This window comes from Protopterus annectens, chromosome 8.part1, assembly GCF_019279795.1.
Source record: "Protopterus annectens isolate FY-2018-M chromosome 8.part1, PAN1.0, whole genome shotgun sequence".
NCBI classification, from domain to species: domain Eukaryota; kingdom Metazoa; phylum Chordata; order Ceratodontiformes; family Protopteridae; genus Protopterus; species Protopterus annectens.
The window spans coordinates 265,611,792-265,625,299 of record NC_056742.1 but is presented as its reverse complement, the minus strand read 5'-3'; the positions used below and the strand labels follow the sequence as shown (position 1 = coordinate 265,625,299).

Genomic DNA, 13,508 nt, shown 5'->3' with positions numbered 1-13,508 from the left:
AAACCAGCACAATTTAGAGGCTATATCTGCAAAAATAAATGCATTATGCACTTGGTTCTGTATTGTATGTTAGAAAAAAAGTTTCACTGTACACTTGGCGCAGTTGCATGATATGAAAAAGTATTGATGCAGGTATTCTTTATCATAAGGGCAATTTTGGAAAGCAGTTGTTCATTTTTGAGGGATGGATAAAATGAATAGCCCATGTATGAAAAGTGATAACTGTTACAGAGGTGGTTTAAAAATATGACTTTAAGTCACAAGTTCATCATACTGAAAACTGTGAATTGCATGGTAGATAAAGTGAATGTAAGCTCATGACAGTAGCAACTATCAATGACAACCCTAATATCTCAAGAACTTTGCAGTATTTTGATTCAAACACTGTTTTTTTCAGTCAATGACTGGAATACATCCAGAAGTATACAGTTTAAGGTGTGGGGGTTGAAATCAGAGCCATCTTGTGAGGAAGATATCAAAGCTTGGAAAACAGTTGGGCAATAAACAAATATCCCTGAAATTAAACACTAGTTCATAACTTCAATCTCTCAGTACATTTTTTCCAGCTTGGATTCCTCAACCCTCAGTTTCTTTTTCAGAATCACTTGTACAAAATCACAACTCTGGAGTTTTGGATAAAAATATGGAAATCAACTGCTGGCACAAGTACTTCTCCTTATTCACCAGGTCAACTTGACCAGATTTAGCCTCCTCCAGGCTCAACCTGACTCATGCCCAGGGTCAATGAGGAGATTTAGGATGCTTTTACAGTGTCATACTGCTGCCAGGGAGTGGGGTCTAACCATCACTACCTCCTTACAGCAGCCTTGCAATTTGTGCAATAGCTGCCTTTGAGAGGTGCATGCCCACTTGCATTCATGAGCAACCTTCTGACCAAATGGTATAGTGCTTGCAGTGCAGAGCTTGCCAAACTCTTAGTGTTGCTACTGTAGTGAGCCTAGGCAGCCTCCCTCCATCTAGGATGGACAAAGCCAGCATCATGTGTTCACCTCCAGCCCCCTCCCCAGACAATCTCTCCAGTGTCTGTGCTCCTTGTGGAACATGAGTCATTCAGGGTTGCATCTATAAAAGTTCTTGATCCAGAGGCAACTGATCTATTTGCCTGTAAGATCAACATTCCTATACCATTCTTACATACGTCCCCTTGTAACACAAGTGATTTATTTTCATCATAATATTTCAGTGCAGGTACTTAAATTTTTAATTCACGGAACATTTTAAAACTCTTCCTTTTCAAAGCTCCACTCTCAGACTAAGTTTTGCACACAAAACTTTGTAAGAAGTGTAATTATTTCAACAGTAAAATGCATAAACATTGCAAGCAGTGGCAGCTGGTGGCTTCAAATCAAAGAGGGGCTGCAGGAGACAGCTGAATTGGTGGGGCCAACGGGAAGGGGTGTGGTCAACTAGAAAGGGATGAGGCTATGCTAAAAAAATGCAAAAACTAGGACTTTAATTAAATATGCTGCCCTGGGTGCCAACCCGTCATTATGAGAGTCCAATCAAGACAAAATGAAGTGTAGAAGAAAAAAAATATTTCAATGCATTGGCTACATGACAGCTTAATTAATATCTAGATGGAAACAAAAAGGTTGTGAGGCATGAAAAAAGAAATTACTTTTTAACTACATTACTGGAATGCCAGTCAAAATCAAATGTAAAAAAAAAACAAGCAGCACTCAACTCAAATCACTTCTCTTTGCACTGCAGTTCTAATTATAATTTATATCCAGCTTTATAAAAGTACCAAGTAACATGCTGAAAGTAGCAATCTCTGTGATACCCCCACTTGTAAAAATCTTTCTTAGCCAAAAAATACCTGCTGCCTGACAACAACTGAACCCAAAAAGCACCACTAGGACAAATGGAAACCACAATAATTTATTGAGAAGTTGAACGCTTTCATCAAATAAAAATTTACTTAATCAGAACAAAGAGTACATAGAGCCAAACTTTTAAATAAACTAAGAATGTTACCAATAGGTTAAAAACACACCAAATCACCATCCGTTGACTTGAATAAATTAATTATTTAAATATCAATACAACTTAAAAATGAAAGGCATATATTTTGAACATATTTAAACCTATAAATAAATTAAAATTTGAAAAAACACATTATAAATATCTAAAAGTATCAAAGTTGGATTATATTTTCCAGGCTTTTTCTTTTAACACTGGTGCAATAGATATAAAATCATTCAAACCAGGGTGTAAGTTGGCAGCCAACCTTAATTGCCACATTAATTCTTTTTTGTTCAGAATATTCTTCCAATCACCACCTCTAGGGTTTATTCAAGACAATGGATTAAATAAATTATTGTGGATTCTATTTGTCCTAGTGCTGCTTTTTTGGTTCAAGTGTTGGTTTCAGCACCATTTGCCACCTTTTTGGTTTTATGCCCGACAACAACTATCAAAGTAAAAAATGAACAGCAAACAAGAAACAAGCTCAAGATAAATTGCTTAAAGGATTACTGCATAGATTATGAACCACACATGATAGACTGGCATTCTATTTAGTTTATGAGTAAAGCCTGCAAAGATGACTGCAAGTCTCCAACAATTTTAATGAGCTTCTGAAAATAATGTAATCCTGCCCTTTATTACAAATACTGTCATATGCATTTCAATACCTAAGGCTTATACTCTATCTAGTTATGTAAATATTCTCTGCATGGCAACAACAAAAAGGATTTCAACGTTGGTAATTCTTTAACAGTATGCTTATTAAAGCTTACTTGCATCTTACAGTCTCAGACAAGCTTACCTAGAAGCATAAATCAACAGTATAAAAATATGACAGAAAAACAGAACATTCTGCAAAATCAAGGACAGATGAAAAGCCACTGTAGCACTTGTGTCTACCTTGGATGGGAGGATACTCTGCACACTTACACTGCATAACTGCTCCTTGCTTTGCTTGGACACAACCAGAGTCACTACGTGGGGGTGTGGGGTGCAACAAGTATGTCACAATTTAAAATGTCTTTGGCTGATGGTGATGACCCTGATACATTTGTCATACCTCTCAACCTCAGAGCAAGAAATCTGGACAAATCCATAAATAGAAGTGGGACAAAGGCCCAAAAATAAGGACAATTTTTAAATATTGCTCTTATAAACTTAGATAATATAATAGTAGGTCTTGCATTAGTATGAATTTTCTGAAGGGTATGAAATTTGAAACTCAAATGTCTGTCATTATTTTCTAACTTTAATCTTTAATGATTTGCCACGAATTTGCCAGAAAACCACAATTTTATGAAAAACGGACCAAAAATGTGATGTAAAAATATAAAATAGCCACACAGTACAGCTAGGAACCTGTCAAAGAAGGGACACTTTTTTTAACATTAGTACTGTTAACCTGAGCAGCTGACAAAATAAAAGAATCTACATGCATTTCTGAAATTAAAAGTAATCTATAACTCTGATCATTACAATTATTTATTAATTGTAAACCATCCACGTTTTCTTCCAAATTTGACATTTTGCAGAGGGATTATTAGGGGGAGAGCAACATTTTGAGCCAAACTCAAGGACAGTTGGGAGGTTTGGATATACCTAATTCTATAAAGCAATTTATTTGCTCATACCTCTCAACCTCTTAACGCAGAAAATCTGAACAAGGCCAAATAGATTGTGGGAACATACAAACAGTACTAAAAATTGCTCTTGTATGAACTTAGATGGTTGACAGAATAACAGGTCTTGCTTTAGCATGCATTTTTCTGAAGGTTATAAAGTCTGAAACTCAATGTCAGTCATTATTTAGTGACTTCATTCCTAAATGATTTGCCAGAAAACCACAAATGTTACGAGGAACAAACCAAAAATAAGAAGCAAAAATCTATTCAGTCTGCAATAATCTGGACAGTTGAGAGGTATAGTTCAGCCAGGGCTGAGTTTGCCGCCCTTCCTCCCCTCACAAAATCATGGTCGAATGGGGCTTCCCCCTGCAGCTATTCCAATGTCCCATTAATTGGCTGTTTTGCCCCATTTACCATAAACACTGTAATGTGCATACTGCTTTACTTCTGCAATAATTTGGATTTCATTTACAAGTTGTATTTTACATTTTACAGCAAAAACGCTAATAGACATCTGCTAAACAAAGCAATGCAGTTTCACAATGAAAATAGACTTAGCATTAAAATTTCTCTGCCCTTGAAACTCACATTCATTGAAACAGCATCAAAACCCACATTCAAAGAAAATACATCTGGGCAATGGCAGATAAAGATTAACGTGGGCTGTTTTCAAATCATAGGCCCCTTGCACAGGAAACATACATGTATTCTTTGATGCACCTTCCTGATTGTACTAAATTATATTCCTTGTATAATACAGTAAAGTTGTTAGAGTTTCCAGTAAACACCTAAACAAAATGCATGCATGCACCAATAATGACAAAACTGCCCATAAAAGTCTACGCTAACTTCTACAATCCACCAGTATCAGTAAATATGCACAATCTGTGCAGAAGTAAAAGTCATCTAAATAATTCCACATTAAAAAGAACTGTAACTAATGAAGAGGTTGCTGCTAGCACACAACATTATATTTCATTCATTGTTTCATCTACAAATAAAGTGCCTGTTGCTCTTCAGGAATAAATTGCCTATGCTACATTAAAAAATGATAAGGTAGCAATATTGCAATAGGGAATGGATGGCACACTGATAACAGGTTAATCGTTACTAGGTATCTCCACCAAAGAGGACATTCTCAGAACTGCAGCATCCATCCCCTTTAAAAGTACAACACAGTACAGTATCAGTAATGCATCTATATACTGTGGGAGTAGAACCCACAATCTTCTACATCAAAAGTAAGTATACTATCTGTTGTGCTATTAACAACACAAGCAGCCACAGCATAAGCAGCACTAAACTTCTCTTCAAGCTCTCAGCTCCTTGTAAAATGCACTCAACATTCAACTGTATCTCTCAACCTTGAAGCACAAGAAATCTGGAAAAAGCCAAAATTTATTGGGGGGGTCAAAAGCCCAAAAACTAGGGATACATTTTAAACATTGCTTGCATAATTTTGGAAAGTTGCTAGAATAAAATGCTGTGTTACCACCATGCATTTCACTGCCAAGTCTTGAACCCAGGACCCTGTGCACTACAATCAGAACAACATACCACTATGTCAAATCAGCTATTTCTTGAAAGACAGGTAGACTGAAATTTAAATGACTATCATTTAGTGAAGCCAGTTCTCAACATAGCTTTCAACTTCCTAGCACAAAACACCTAGACAAAGCCAATAATGGGGGAATACAGCCCCCAAACATATTCAGTGACTTCGGTTCTCACCATAGTTCTCAACCTGTTGGCACAAAAAACCTGGACAAAGCCAATAATGGGGGAATACAGCCCCCAAAATAGGGACAAATTTCAAATATTGATCTTATAAACAGAAAATTGCTAGAATAAAAGGTTTTGTGTTACTATGTACTTTCTGAAGAATATGAAGTCTGAAATTCAAATGCCTGTCATTATTTAGTGAATTCTAAATCCAGAAAAACACAGATTATATGAGGAACAGAACAAAAATGAGGCAAAAATTTCACAAGTGGTGGTGGGTAGGGAATTCAAGCTCTTGCTACCTACTCCCAAGGTACAGGGTTTAAGTCTTGCCACCAGGTATATTTCCTGACTTCTTTCTAGCTACTGGGGCATTACACACACACACACACACACACACACACACACACACACACACACACACTACATATAATACGGTTATGTGACATGGATACTCAAAATAATTACTACACATTTTTAAAGCTGTAGCACTGTATATAACTATATAGTTATGTAAATACTATACAGAGCTATATATAGCTATAGGTTCATAGGTAAGTACTAGGCTATTGGCCCTAGGGCCTATATAAGCTTAGCCAAAAAGGTACCCTGGCTTTCGCCACCCAAGAAAATTATTTTCCTGTACCCCCGTCGAGCAGAGCCACAGAGGTGATCCCCGGGGTGAATTTCCTATTTCCTATCCAATCATCAAGATTCTTCTTGAAGAGTGTTGAAGAGCTTTGTTTGATATAGATAGGAAGTTTGTTCCAGAGTATGGGAAGTCCCTGGGACAGGGATCTATCCCTCCAGCATGTTCTGTTTATTGTGGTGACAAGGTTTAGGTCCCTAGAGCGTGTAGGTCAGAGTGATTGGGATTTCTTTAAGTGAAGCATGTCCAACATCTCTGGGTTTGACATAGCTTTGTATGTTAGGCAGAGATCGCCTCTAAGAAGGCAATATGCGATGGAGTAAAGCTGGGGTTTTTTGAGACGGTCTGCGTAGGGCATCTGTTTGAGGCCAGTAATCCTCTTTGTGAGGTATTTCTGTGGCCTTTCCAGTTGTTGTAGATGTCTTGTGATGTACATACCAAAAGGGGCGTTGTACTCTATAATGGGTCTAATGAGTGACGAGTAGAGGGGAACAATGAGCTCTTTTTTCCTGGATGAGAAACCTTCTGTGATGAGGTGTGCCATGTAGAAGGATTTCCTGACTACTGTGGCAATGTGATTATCAAAGGAGAGTATACTGTCCACCTGTGTCCCAAGGTCTCTTATCACATTTTCAGTGTTAAGTAGACTATCACCTATGTGGTAGCTCATGGGTACAGAGTTTTTACCAAAGGGGATGACAATGCACTTTTTAGCATTGAGCTTAAGGCCATGGCTTTGACACCAGGCATCTGCCTCAGTGAGGCCTTTTTTTAGGATGTCCACATCGTTAGGAGTTTTGATTATTGCTCCTAGTTTGCAGTCATCTGCAAACTTCATTACCCAAAGACCTTCTATGTTAGCCTAAGTTGCATTGTAAGTCTGCTACTTTCAGTGTGGGTTCTGGCAATAAGCCAGTTGGCAACCCATCCTGTGACATAGGGATTTATACCTAGTTTAGTGAGTTTATCTATAATTCCAGAGTGAGGGATGGTGTCAAAAGCCTTGGCGAGATCTAGATAGGCTGTGTGAACCACCTTACCCTTGTCTACGGCTTCAGTAACTGCTTCAAAGAAATCTATCAGGTTTAGGAGACATGATTTGCCTTTTACAAACCCAAACTGGGTGGGGTCCAGAGTTTGGAGATTACCAATGTCTTTGTTTATAAGTTCCATGATGATATGTTCCATGGATTTGCAGACCAGGCCCATTAGGCTAATGGGGTGGTAGTTCCTGGGGTCCATGGTGGCTCCTCCTTTGTGTACTGGGATAACCGTCACTGTGCGCCATTCAGTGGGCACAAAGCCTGAGATGAGGCTATGATCGAACATGGTGCTTAGGTGGGGTGCCAGTTCATTCTGTAGTTCATGTAGAACGCAGCCTGGGATGTTGTCAGGTCCCATGGATGCTGTGTTCTTGGCTTTGGAGAGTGTGTTCTTTACCTGTGCAGCCATGATTACAGGAACTTTACATTCTTCCAGTATAGAGATGGGCCCTTTAGGGGGCGAGAGGGGGATAAAGTTAGTCCTGAACCTATCTGCCAGGATGTTGGCAATATTAGTTGGTTCTGTATATTTAGTGCCATTGTGCTATAACTCAAAGTAGATCTGAGTGTTGCCATTGAGATTATTGACATAGCTATAGAATGCTTTGTGGTTGTCTTTAGAATCAATGGTGATTTTGTTTTCGTAACTAGCTTTGTAAGATTTTATGAGGGATCTCAGCTTCTTACTGAGGCTGACCAGGCAGTTCCTCCAATCATGCGATTTTACTCTTTTTTGCAAAAGTTTCTTTCTTCTGTTGTAGAGTTTGTTTATGGCAGGGGGCCACCAGATTGACTTCCTTTTTTTGGAGGATAGCATCTTGGTTCTGTTAGGGAAAGCATGATCTATGCACTAGTGCAAGTGCTTATAAAGTGCATTTGTGCAGGATTCAGCAGTCGTACCTCTATTGTCTGTCTGCATGGGTGTCGTGTCGTGAAGTTTGCCACTTCTGTCTTAAAAGGTGTGAAATTGGCTTTGGAGAAATTATTTTATGGTGGTTTCCCTAATGGGGGTTCAGGATGTGGATGTCTAGGGTGATTAGCTTGTGGTCGGAGTTGAGCAATGAGGAATTGACTGGTCCCCCATGTTGGTAATGACCAGGTCTAGGATATTGCTGCCCTTGGTGGGGGTGGGGATAAGTTGATCCAAGGTGCTGGACTTTATGAATTCCAGAAAACGTTGAGCAAAAGTGTTGGCACATGAGTAGTTTTTCCAGCTAATGGTGGGGTAGTTGAAATTGCCCATTATTAGGGTGTTGGGTTATACCCTAATATTTTCCAGTGTATCAAGAAAAGAGGAGTGGGAATCCTGGGGCATGGTGAAGGATCTGTATCAAGTTACAATTTGGATTACGGTCTTGCCCAGAGTTAGTTGCACTTGGGATAATCTCGTATGCATTATGCTGAGCAACTAGCCTGGAGGTGTGGATATCCTTAATGAATATGGACATGCCTCCACCTTTAGTGTTTCGGTCCAGGTTAGGTGGCCGAAAGGTGTGGTATGAATTATTGCCTGGTAATGCAGGGGTGCTCTTGGGAGCCCTGAACCAGGTCTCTGTCACTGAACAGATGTTGATTTTCTCCATTTTAAGGAGTGCCTCGAGTGAATGCATTTTGAAGTTTAGACTTCTAGCATTGAGTAGCATTACCGTCAGATTTTGCTTGCTTGTACCTGGTACATTGGTGAATTTGTCATTTGAACCTTGCCTAAAAAAGGCACTACAGGGGTGGCAAGAGCCTTAGCCAGTATCCAGAATCCCAAGGGCGACAGGTGCAGACCATCTCTGGCAAAGCATTGTGGTCTGTCGATCATGTCATCCCAGACAGACAGATACTGGATCCCCTTAGAACAACACCAGAAGCTTAGCCAATTGTTGAAGTCAATCAGTTTGTCCTTGTACTGTGGTATCATTCTAGGTGATGGCAGGCTCTCAGGGCTAGGGTCATACCTGCCTGGGCTACAAGAATGAAAAGCTCCTCCATGTCTCTTTTCATGTAGTCCAGGGAGGTACATCTCAGGTCATTCACACCAACATGAATAATGACAGAGTCATATTTGTACTTGTTGTGGAGTGACCTGAGTGCATACATTATGCGGTGGATTCTGGCACCCGACAGGCAGCTGACAGTAACTTTCTCCTTGTTTAGCCTGTAAATTGGAACATCAGTGTGCCTGACTATTGAGTCACCTATGACTAGAGAGTTGGGTACATTGTTATGCCTTATGGGCTGTGGCTGAGTGGCACACTGAGTTTGTGGGCTATGTGTCATTTGGATTGTGTTGGGGGGGTGGAGGTTGCTTGCGTTTCTGCTCTGGAGGTCTCTGTTGCTTGAGCAGATTTTTATTGAGAGCATCCGTGAATGTAAGTGTGTCTATGTGTGTGTCTTTGTGGTGTAAGTTTTGAGGGACTATGTGATTAGTGTGGTGTGGTGCAAGTGCTTACCTTCTCCTCCTGACTGCCTAGTCCAGTCTTGGATGAATAGAGCTTTGCTTCCAGTTTGGCTATATAAGTGCATCTCTCACAGGTTGTAGTGTTGGCTGGTAGGAGGAGAGGGTTGTCTGTGTACATGAGGCAATTGCTGCATTGCCCTAAGATGCCCCAGATTCATCAGGTAGACAGGAGAAAACACCGGGAGCTGATCCTTAGACATGCCTGGATAGGTGCTTATTTATGAAGTACTAAAAACTGTTTTCCTTTAGACAAGTGCGGAAAGTTGAATGCTGTAGTAATTTGTAGCTTATTTAGTGCTTACGAGTTCTGAACAAGTGCTGAGCTCAAGGCAACAGATTTGAGTGCTAAAACTAAAAAACTGGCTAGTTCTAAGTGAAAATTTTGAAGAGCAGACTTTATGGTGCTAGTGAACAAAGTAATCATATATAAAAAAGCAATATATATAATTTTGTTATATTTCTTGTTAAGACTGAGGCTGCAGAAATACAAATTTAATTTCCACTAATTTTATAATAATGTGGAAGGTTAAGAAGTGTATGATAGATAAAAGGCTAGCACACCTAAATGTGGTTCCCAGTAGATTTTACCTTACTTTAGCTACTGGAATTCAGCATCCTCTCCCCAAAAAATGTGAAAACATGATTCCTTTCTGGATAAGTTAGGATTTTTCAAATATATGTGTGTGTGTGTGTGTGTGTGTGTGTGTGTGTGTGTGTGTGTGTGTGTGTGTGTGTGTGTGTGTGTGTATCTACAGAAAGTTTTTTCTTTTGTATTTCTTCTAATAAAAAGAGCCTATTCTTCACATTCTATACCTTTATGTAACATATGTGTGGCTGTGAAATATTTACGATTCCTGCCACATTCATGTCTCATCCCATCTCTCTTTCTATATATGCATACTGAATTTCATCTATAACTGAATTAAATTTTGATTCAGACCTTGACAATCTTTCCTAGTCATTTGATTGTTCTTTAAATTCTCTCATTAGTAAGATATGATCAGGTGCTTGGAAAGGTACATACCAAAAGGGGCATTTTACTCAGTTATTGGCCTGATGGGGGAAGAGTACAGGGAGATTATAACTTCTCACTGAGAAATGTATTGCTGTGTGCCAAATGTTTTTTAAAACACTTGGATTCAGCAAGGATTACTGCTTGGCAAAAGCCTTAATCACAGTCATTTTCCCAGGCAAAGTAAAGTGCAATTCATATACTGCCCTAACCCCAAGGTTTCCCACCAACAGGAGCTTCAATACTGAGATTGATCCCACTAGCCAAGTCACATGATAATGATATGAGCCGAGGGAGTGGCTAATGCTACTTAGCAATGCACTCTCTGCTGGAAATGTCAATAGCTCTTGATTTACACTGATGAGTGATTTCAGAGAATCAACTGCATCATGGCTGGAGGAAAAAGTTATCACTGCCAAAAGATGATGGATACCCATTCACTCCAATGGAAGAGGTTGCAGTGCAGTTAAGTTCAGCAAAGACTTATTAGACAGAGTGTTTGAGTGTGTGTCTGTGCACGCGGGCATTATCTAGGGGCATAATTGAAGCCAACAGAATATGTGTAAGAGAGTGTGTGTGTGTGTGTGTGTGTGTGTGTGTGTGTGTGTGTGTGTGTGTGTGTGTGTGTGTGTGTGTGTGTGTGCGCGCGTGTGTGTATTTGTGTGTTTGTCTCTGTTTTGATTATTGCATGTGGTGGTTAATAGGAAATTGAGAGTCTGAATATTTGTGTGTTGTGTCTTGGAACATGCATGTGGATAAATGAGTGAATGTTTCCATATGTACGATCAGCTGTAGGGGGCTTGTTTGATGGTGTATGTGTGTGTGTCTGTGAGTGAGTATGAGTCTGGGGGTATAGACTGCTTGACTCTCCCTTTTTTTCTGGAACACTCCTATTTTCACACCTTGTTTACCCCTTTACATGACATTTATATTTTGGAGGTGTGTCCTTATTTTCAGCCTTGGTTTACCGCTTCACATAACATACCAAATCCACCTCATCACTTGTGATTTTTCAAGCTGTCTAGTACACAGAAAACTGCACTATGTGACAAATGCTAGTTATACCCATAATTTAAAAAAAGAGGACTCACATCTTACTTTTTTTTTTTTTAACAGAAGTGAAAAATAAATAATTTTGAGTAGTAGAAATATGCTATACAGATCATTATAGTCTATAAATGTTATACTGCCTCTTTGGTAAGTTGTTTATTTTTCCATCATTTTTTGTCACACTCTGTTTTTTAAACGTGTTTGAGTAGTAGCATCCCACATTCCCACTGGAAGCAAGAAGAGTTATATGATATTTAGTATTCAAATTTTATGCTAATTATATGTTTAGATTTTTGGCTGAAAGTACCTACTTTTCAAGGGCTTTTGTTCTATTTTCAATGTCTGCAGGTTAAGAGGTATGGGGTCTGTCTTTGCCAATGCAGTGTATGGGCTGCCAGAGTAAACACTACCAGTATCAGGTCTAAATGTGCTAGTACTAAGGGAGATTCAGAGACATGCTAATGAATCAATAATGAAGCTTTTCACATTATGGCCATAACTATCTATGAATTGCACTTACTCACCATTATATATAATTGATCTCCCTGTGGTATGCAATTTACGTGAATGGTGAGGATCTTTCTGAACCTTAGGGTTAGCCTTTGAGTCTTAGTACTCAAATGATGGAAAGTCTGAAAGTCACCTTCAGAGCTGTGGTTGAAAAGATCTTTTGAGTTGCCTTGCATGTTTTCCTGTTGCAGTACTGAATGTGAATAATGAGCTGTAGGTATGGAGGGAAAGGGGTTTTGTTGTGTGCATCTGCAAGTGTATATGTATGTCTGTTGTCGATGTAGTTTGATGTCAGCATGCCTGCATTTAGAGAGATGGGCTTAAAAAGGACCAGTCTGATGAATGCGTCCTTGAATATTTCACAGCAGACACATCAAACACAAGGCACATAATGTTTTGGATATGGTGTTACCATTTCCCTGTGCACTGCAGTGACCACATCCTTTTTTCATCTCCTCTGAGCTTTACAATCCCAAGCTTTCCAAAACACTCTTCTCCCAGTCAGAGGCATGTTTTATACTTTATTGGCTACGTTTACTTTATTAGACGAGACTTCCTTGAGATCCCTTTCCTTCTTTGTGGTCATCCTCGTGTTCTTGCAGCTTAACGTACGATTTCCAATATTTCAATCTATGTTTTTGCTTAACTTGCATCTGTCTTCATGGTCCCTTCAGGTAGAGTCTTTATTGACAGAAAGTCTCAGTAATATAGGTAATGGATCCATCCTACTTTCAGCTATCCTGCACACTAAAACAGAAAACAACATCAATCAAGACTGGATCAGGAATCCAGAATTGTTGCCTTCATTGTTTGGCCTTTGTTTCTCTATCTAACCCAAAGTTATAATAGTCCTTTGACTTTATCACTTCTGAATCTAGTTTATTACATGCAGCCACTCCTGGCTTTTCTGCTCCTGAGATTGTATATGAAGAATCCTGGATCCTGTTTGCCCTCTTCTAGCCTCTCTATATATCACTAAAAGACTTATCATGCCAACTCTTATGTCATCTACAACTTGTTTAGGATATTAATTGCCAACTGCTAGAATGTATATAAGAACACAAGGTTCTTTGTGACCAGTTATATGCACGACACTTCATGAAACACCTGTCCCTTCTTGCATGTTTTTTTTGTTCCTAAAATTGCTCTCTGTACATTTCCCTAATTTTTGATTTGGTTCTCATTTCTAGGCTCTTTGTACAGATTTTGTTTCAGCACACATCTTGGCTTGCTTTCCCTAGTAATGTCCTTTCTGCACCTATGTTTAGGTTCCCTCCACTTCCTTCATGGATGCCACATACACACTGCTGGGCTCCCTTGTTCACTTCTGATAACTTTGTCTAATCCTGACCTCTCTGTGACCATTCCTTTCTCTGTCCACCCCATGGCTGTCTTAGGTTCATACATGTCTTCTTCATGTCTGTACTTGAGCTCCTGGTATCTTCTCCTTAGGACTAAC

The 13,508-nt window shown here is 39.3% G+C and overlaps 1 protein-coding gene across 2 annotated transcripts in view; it reads right to left on the bottom strand.

Moving 5' to 3' along the window:
* SPIRE2 (spire type actin nucleation factor 2) overlaps window positions 1-13,508 on the bottom strand; it is a 1,014,080-nt gene that overhangs the window by 125,278 nt on the left and 875,294 nt on the right. The gene's annotated exons all lie outside the window — the stretch shown is intronic.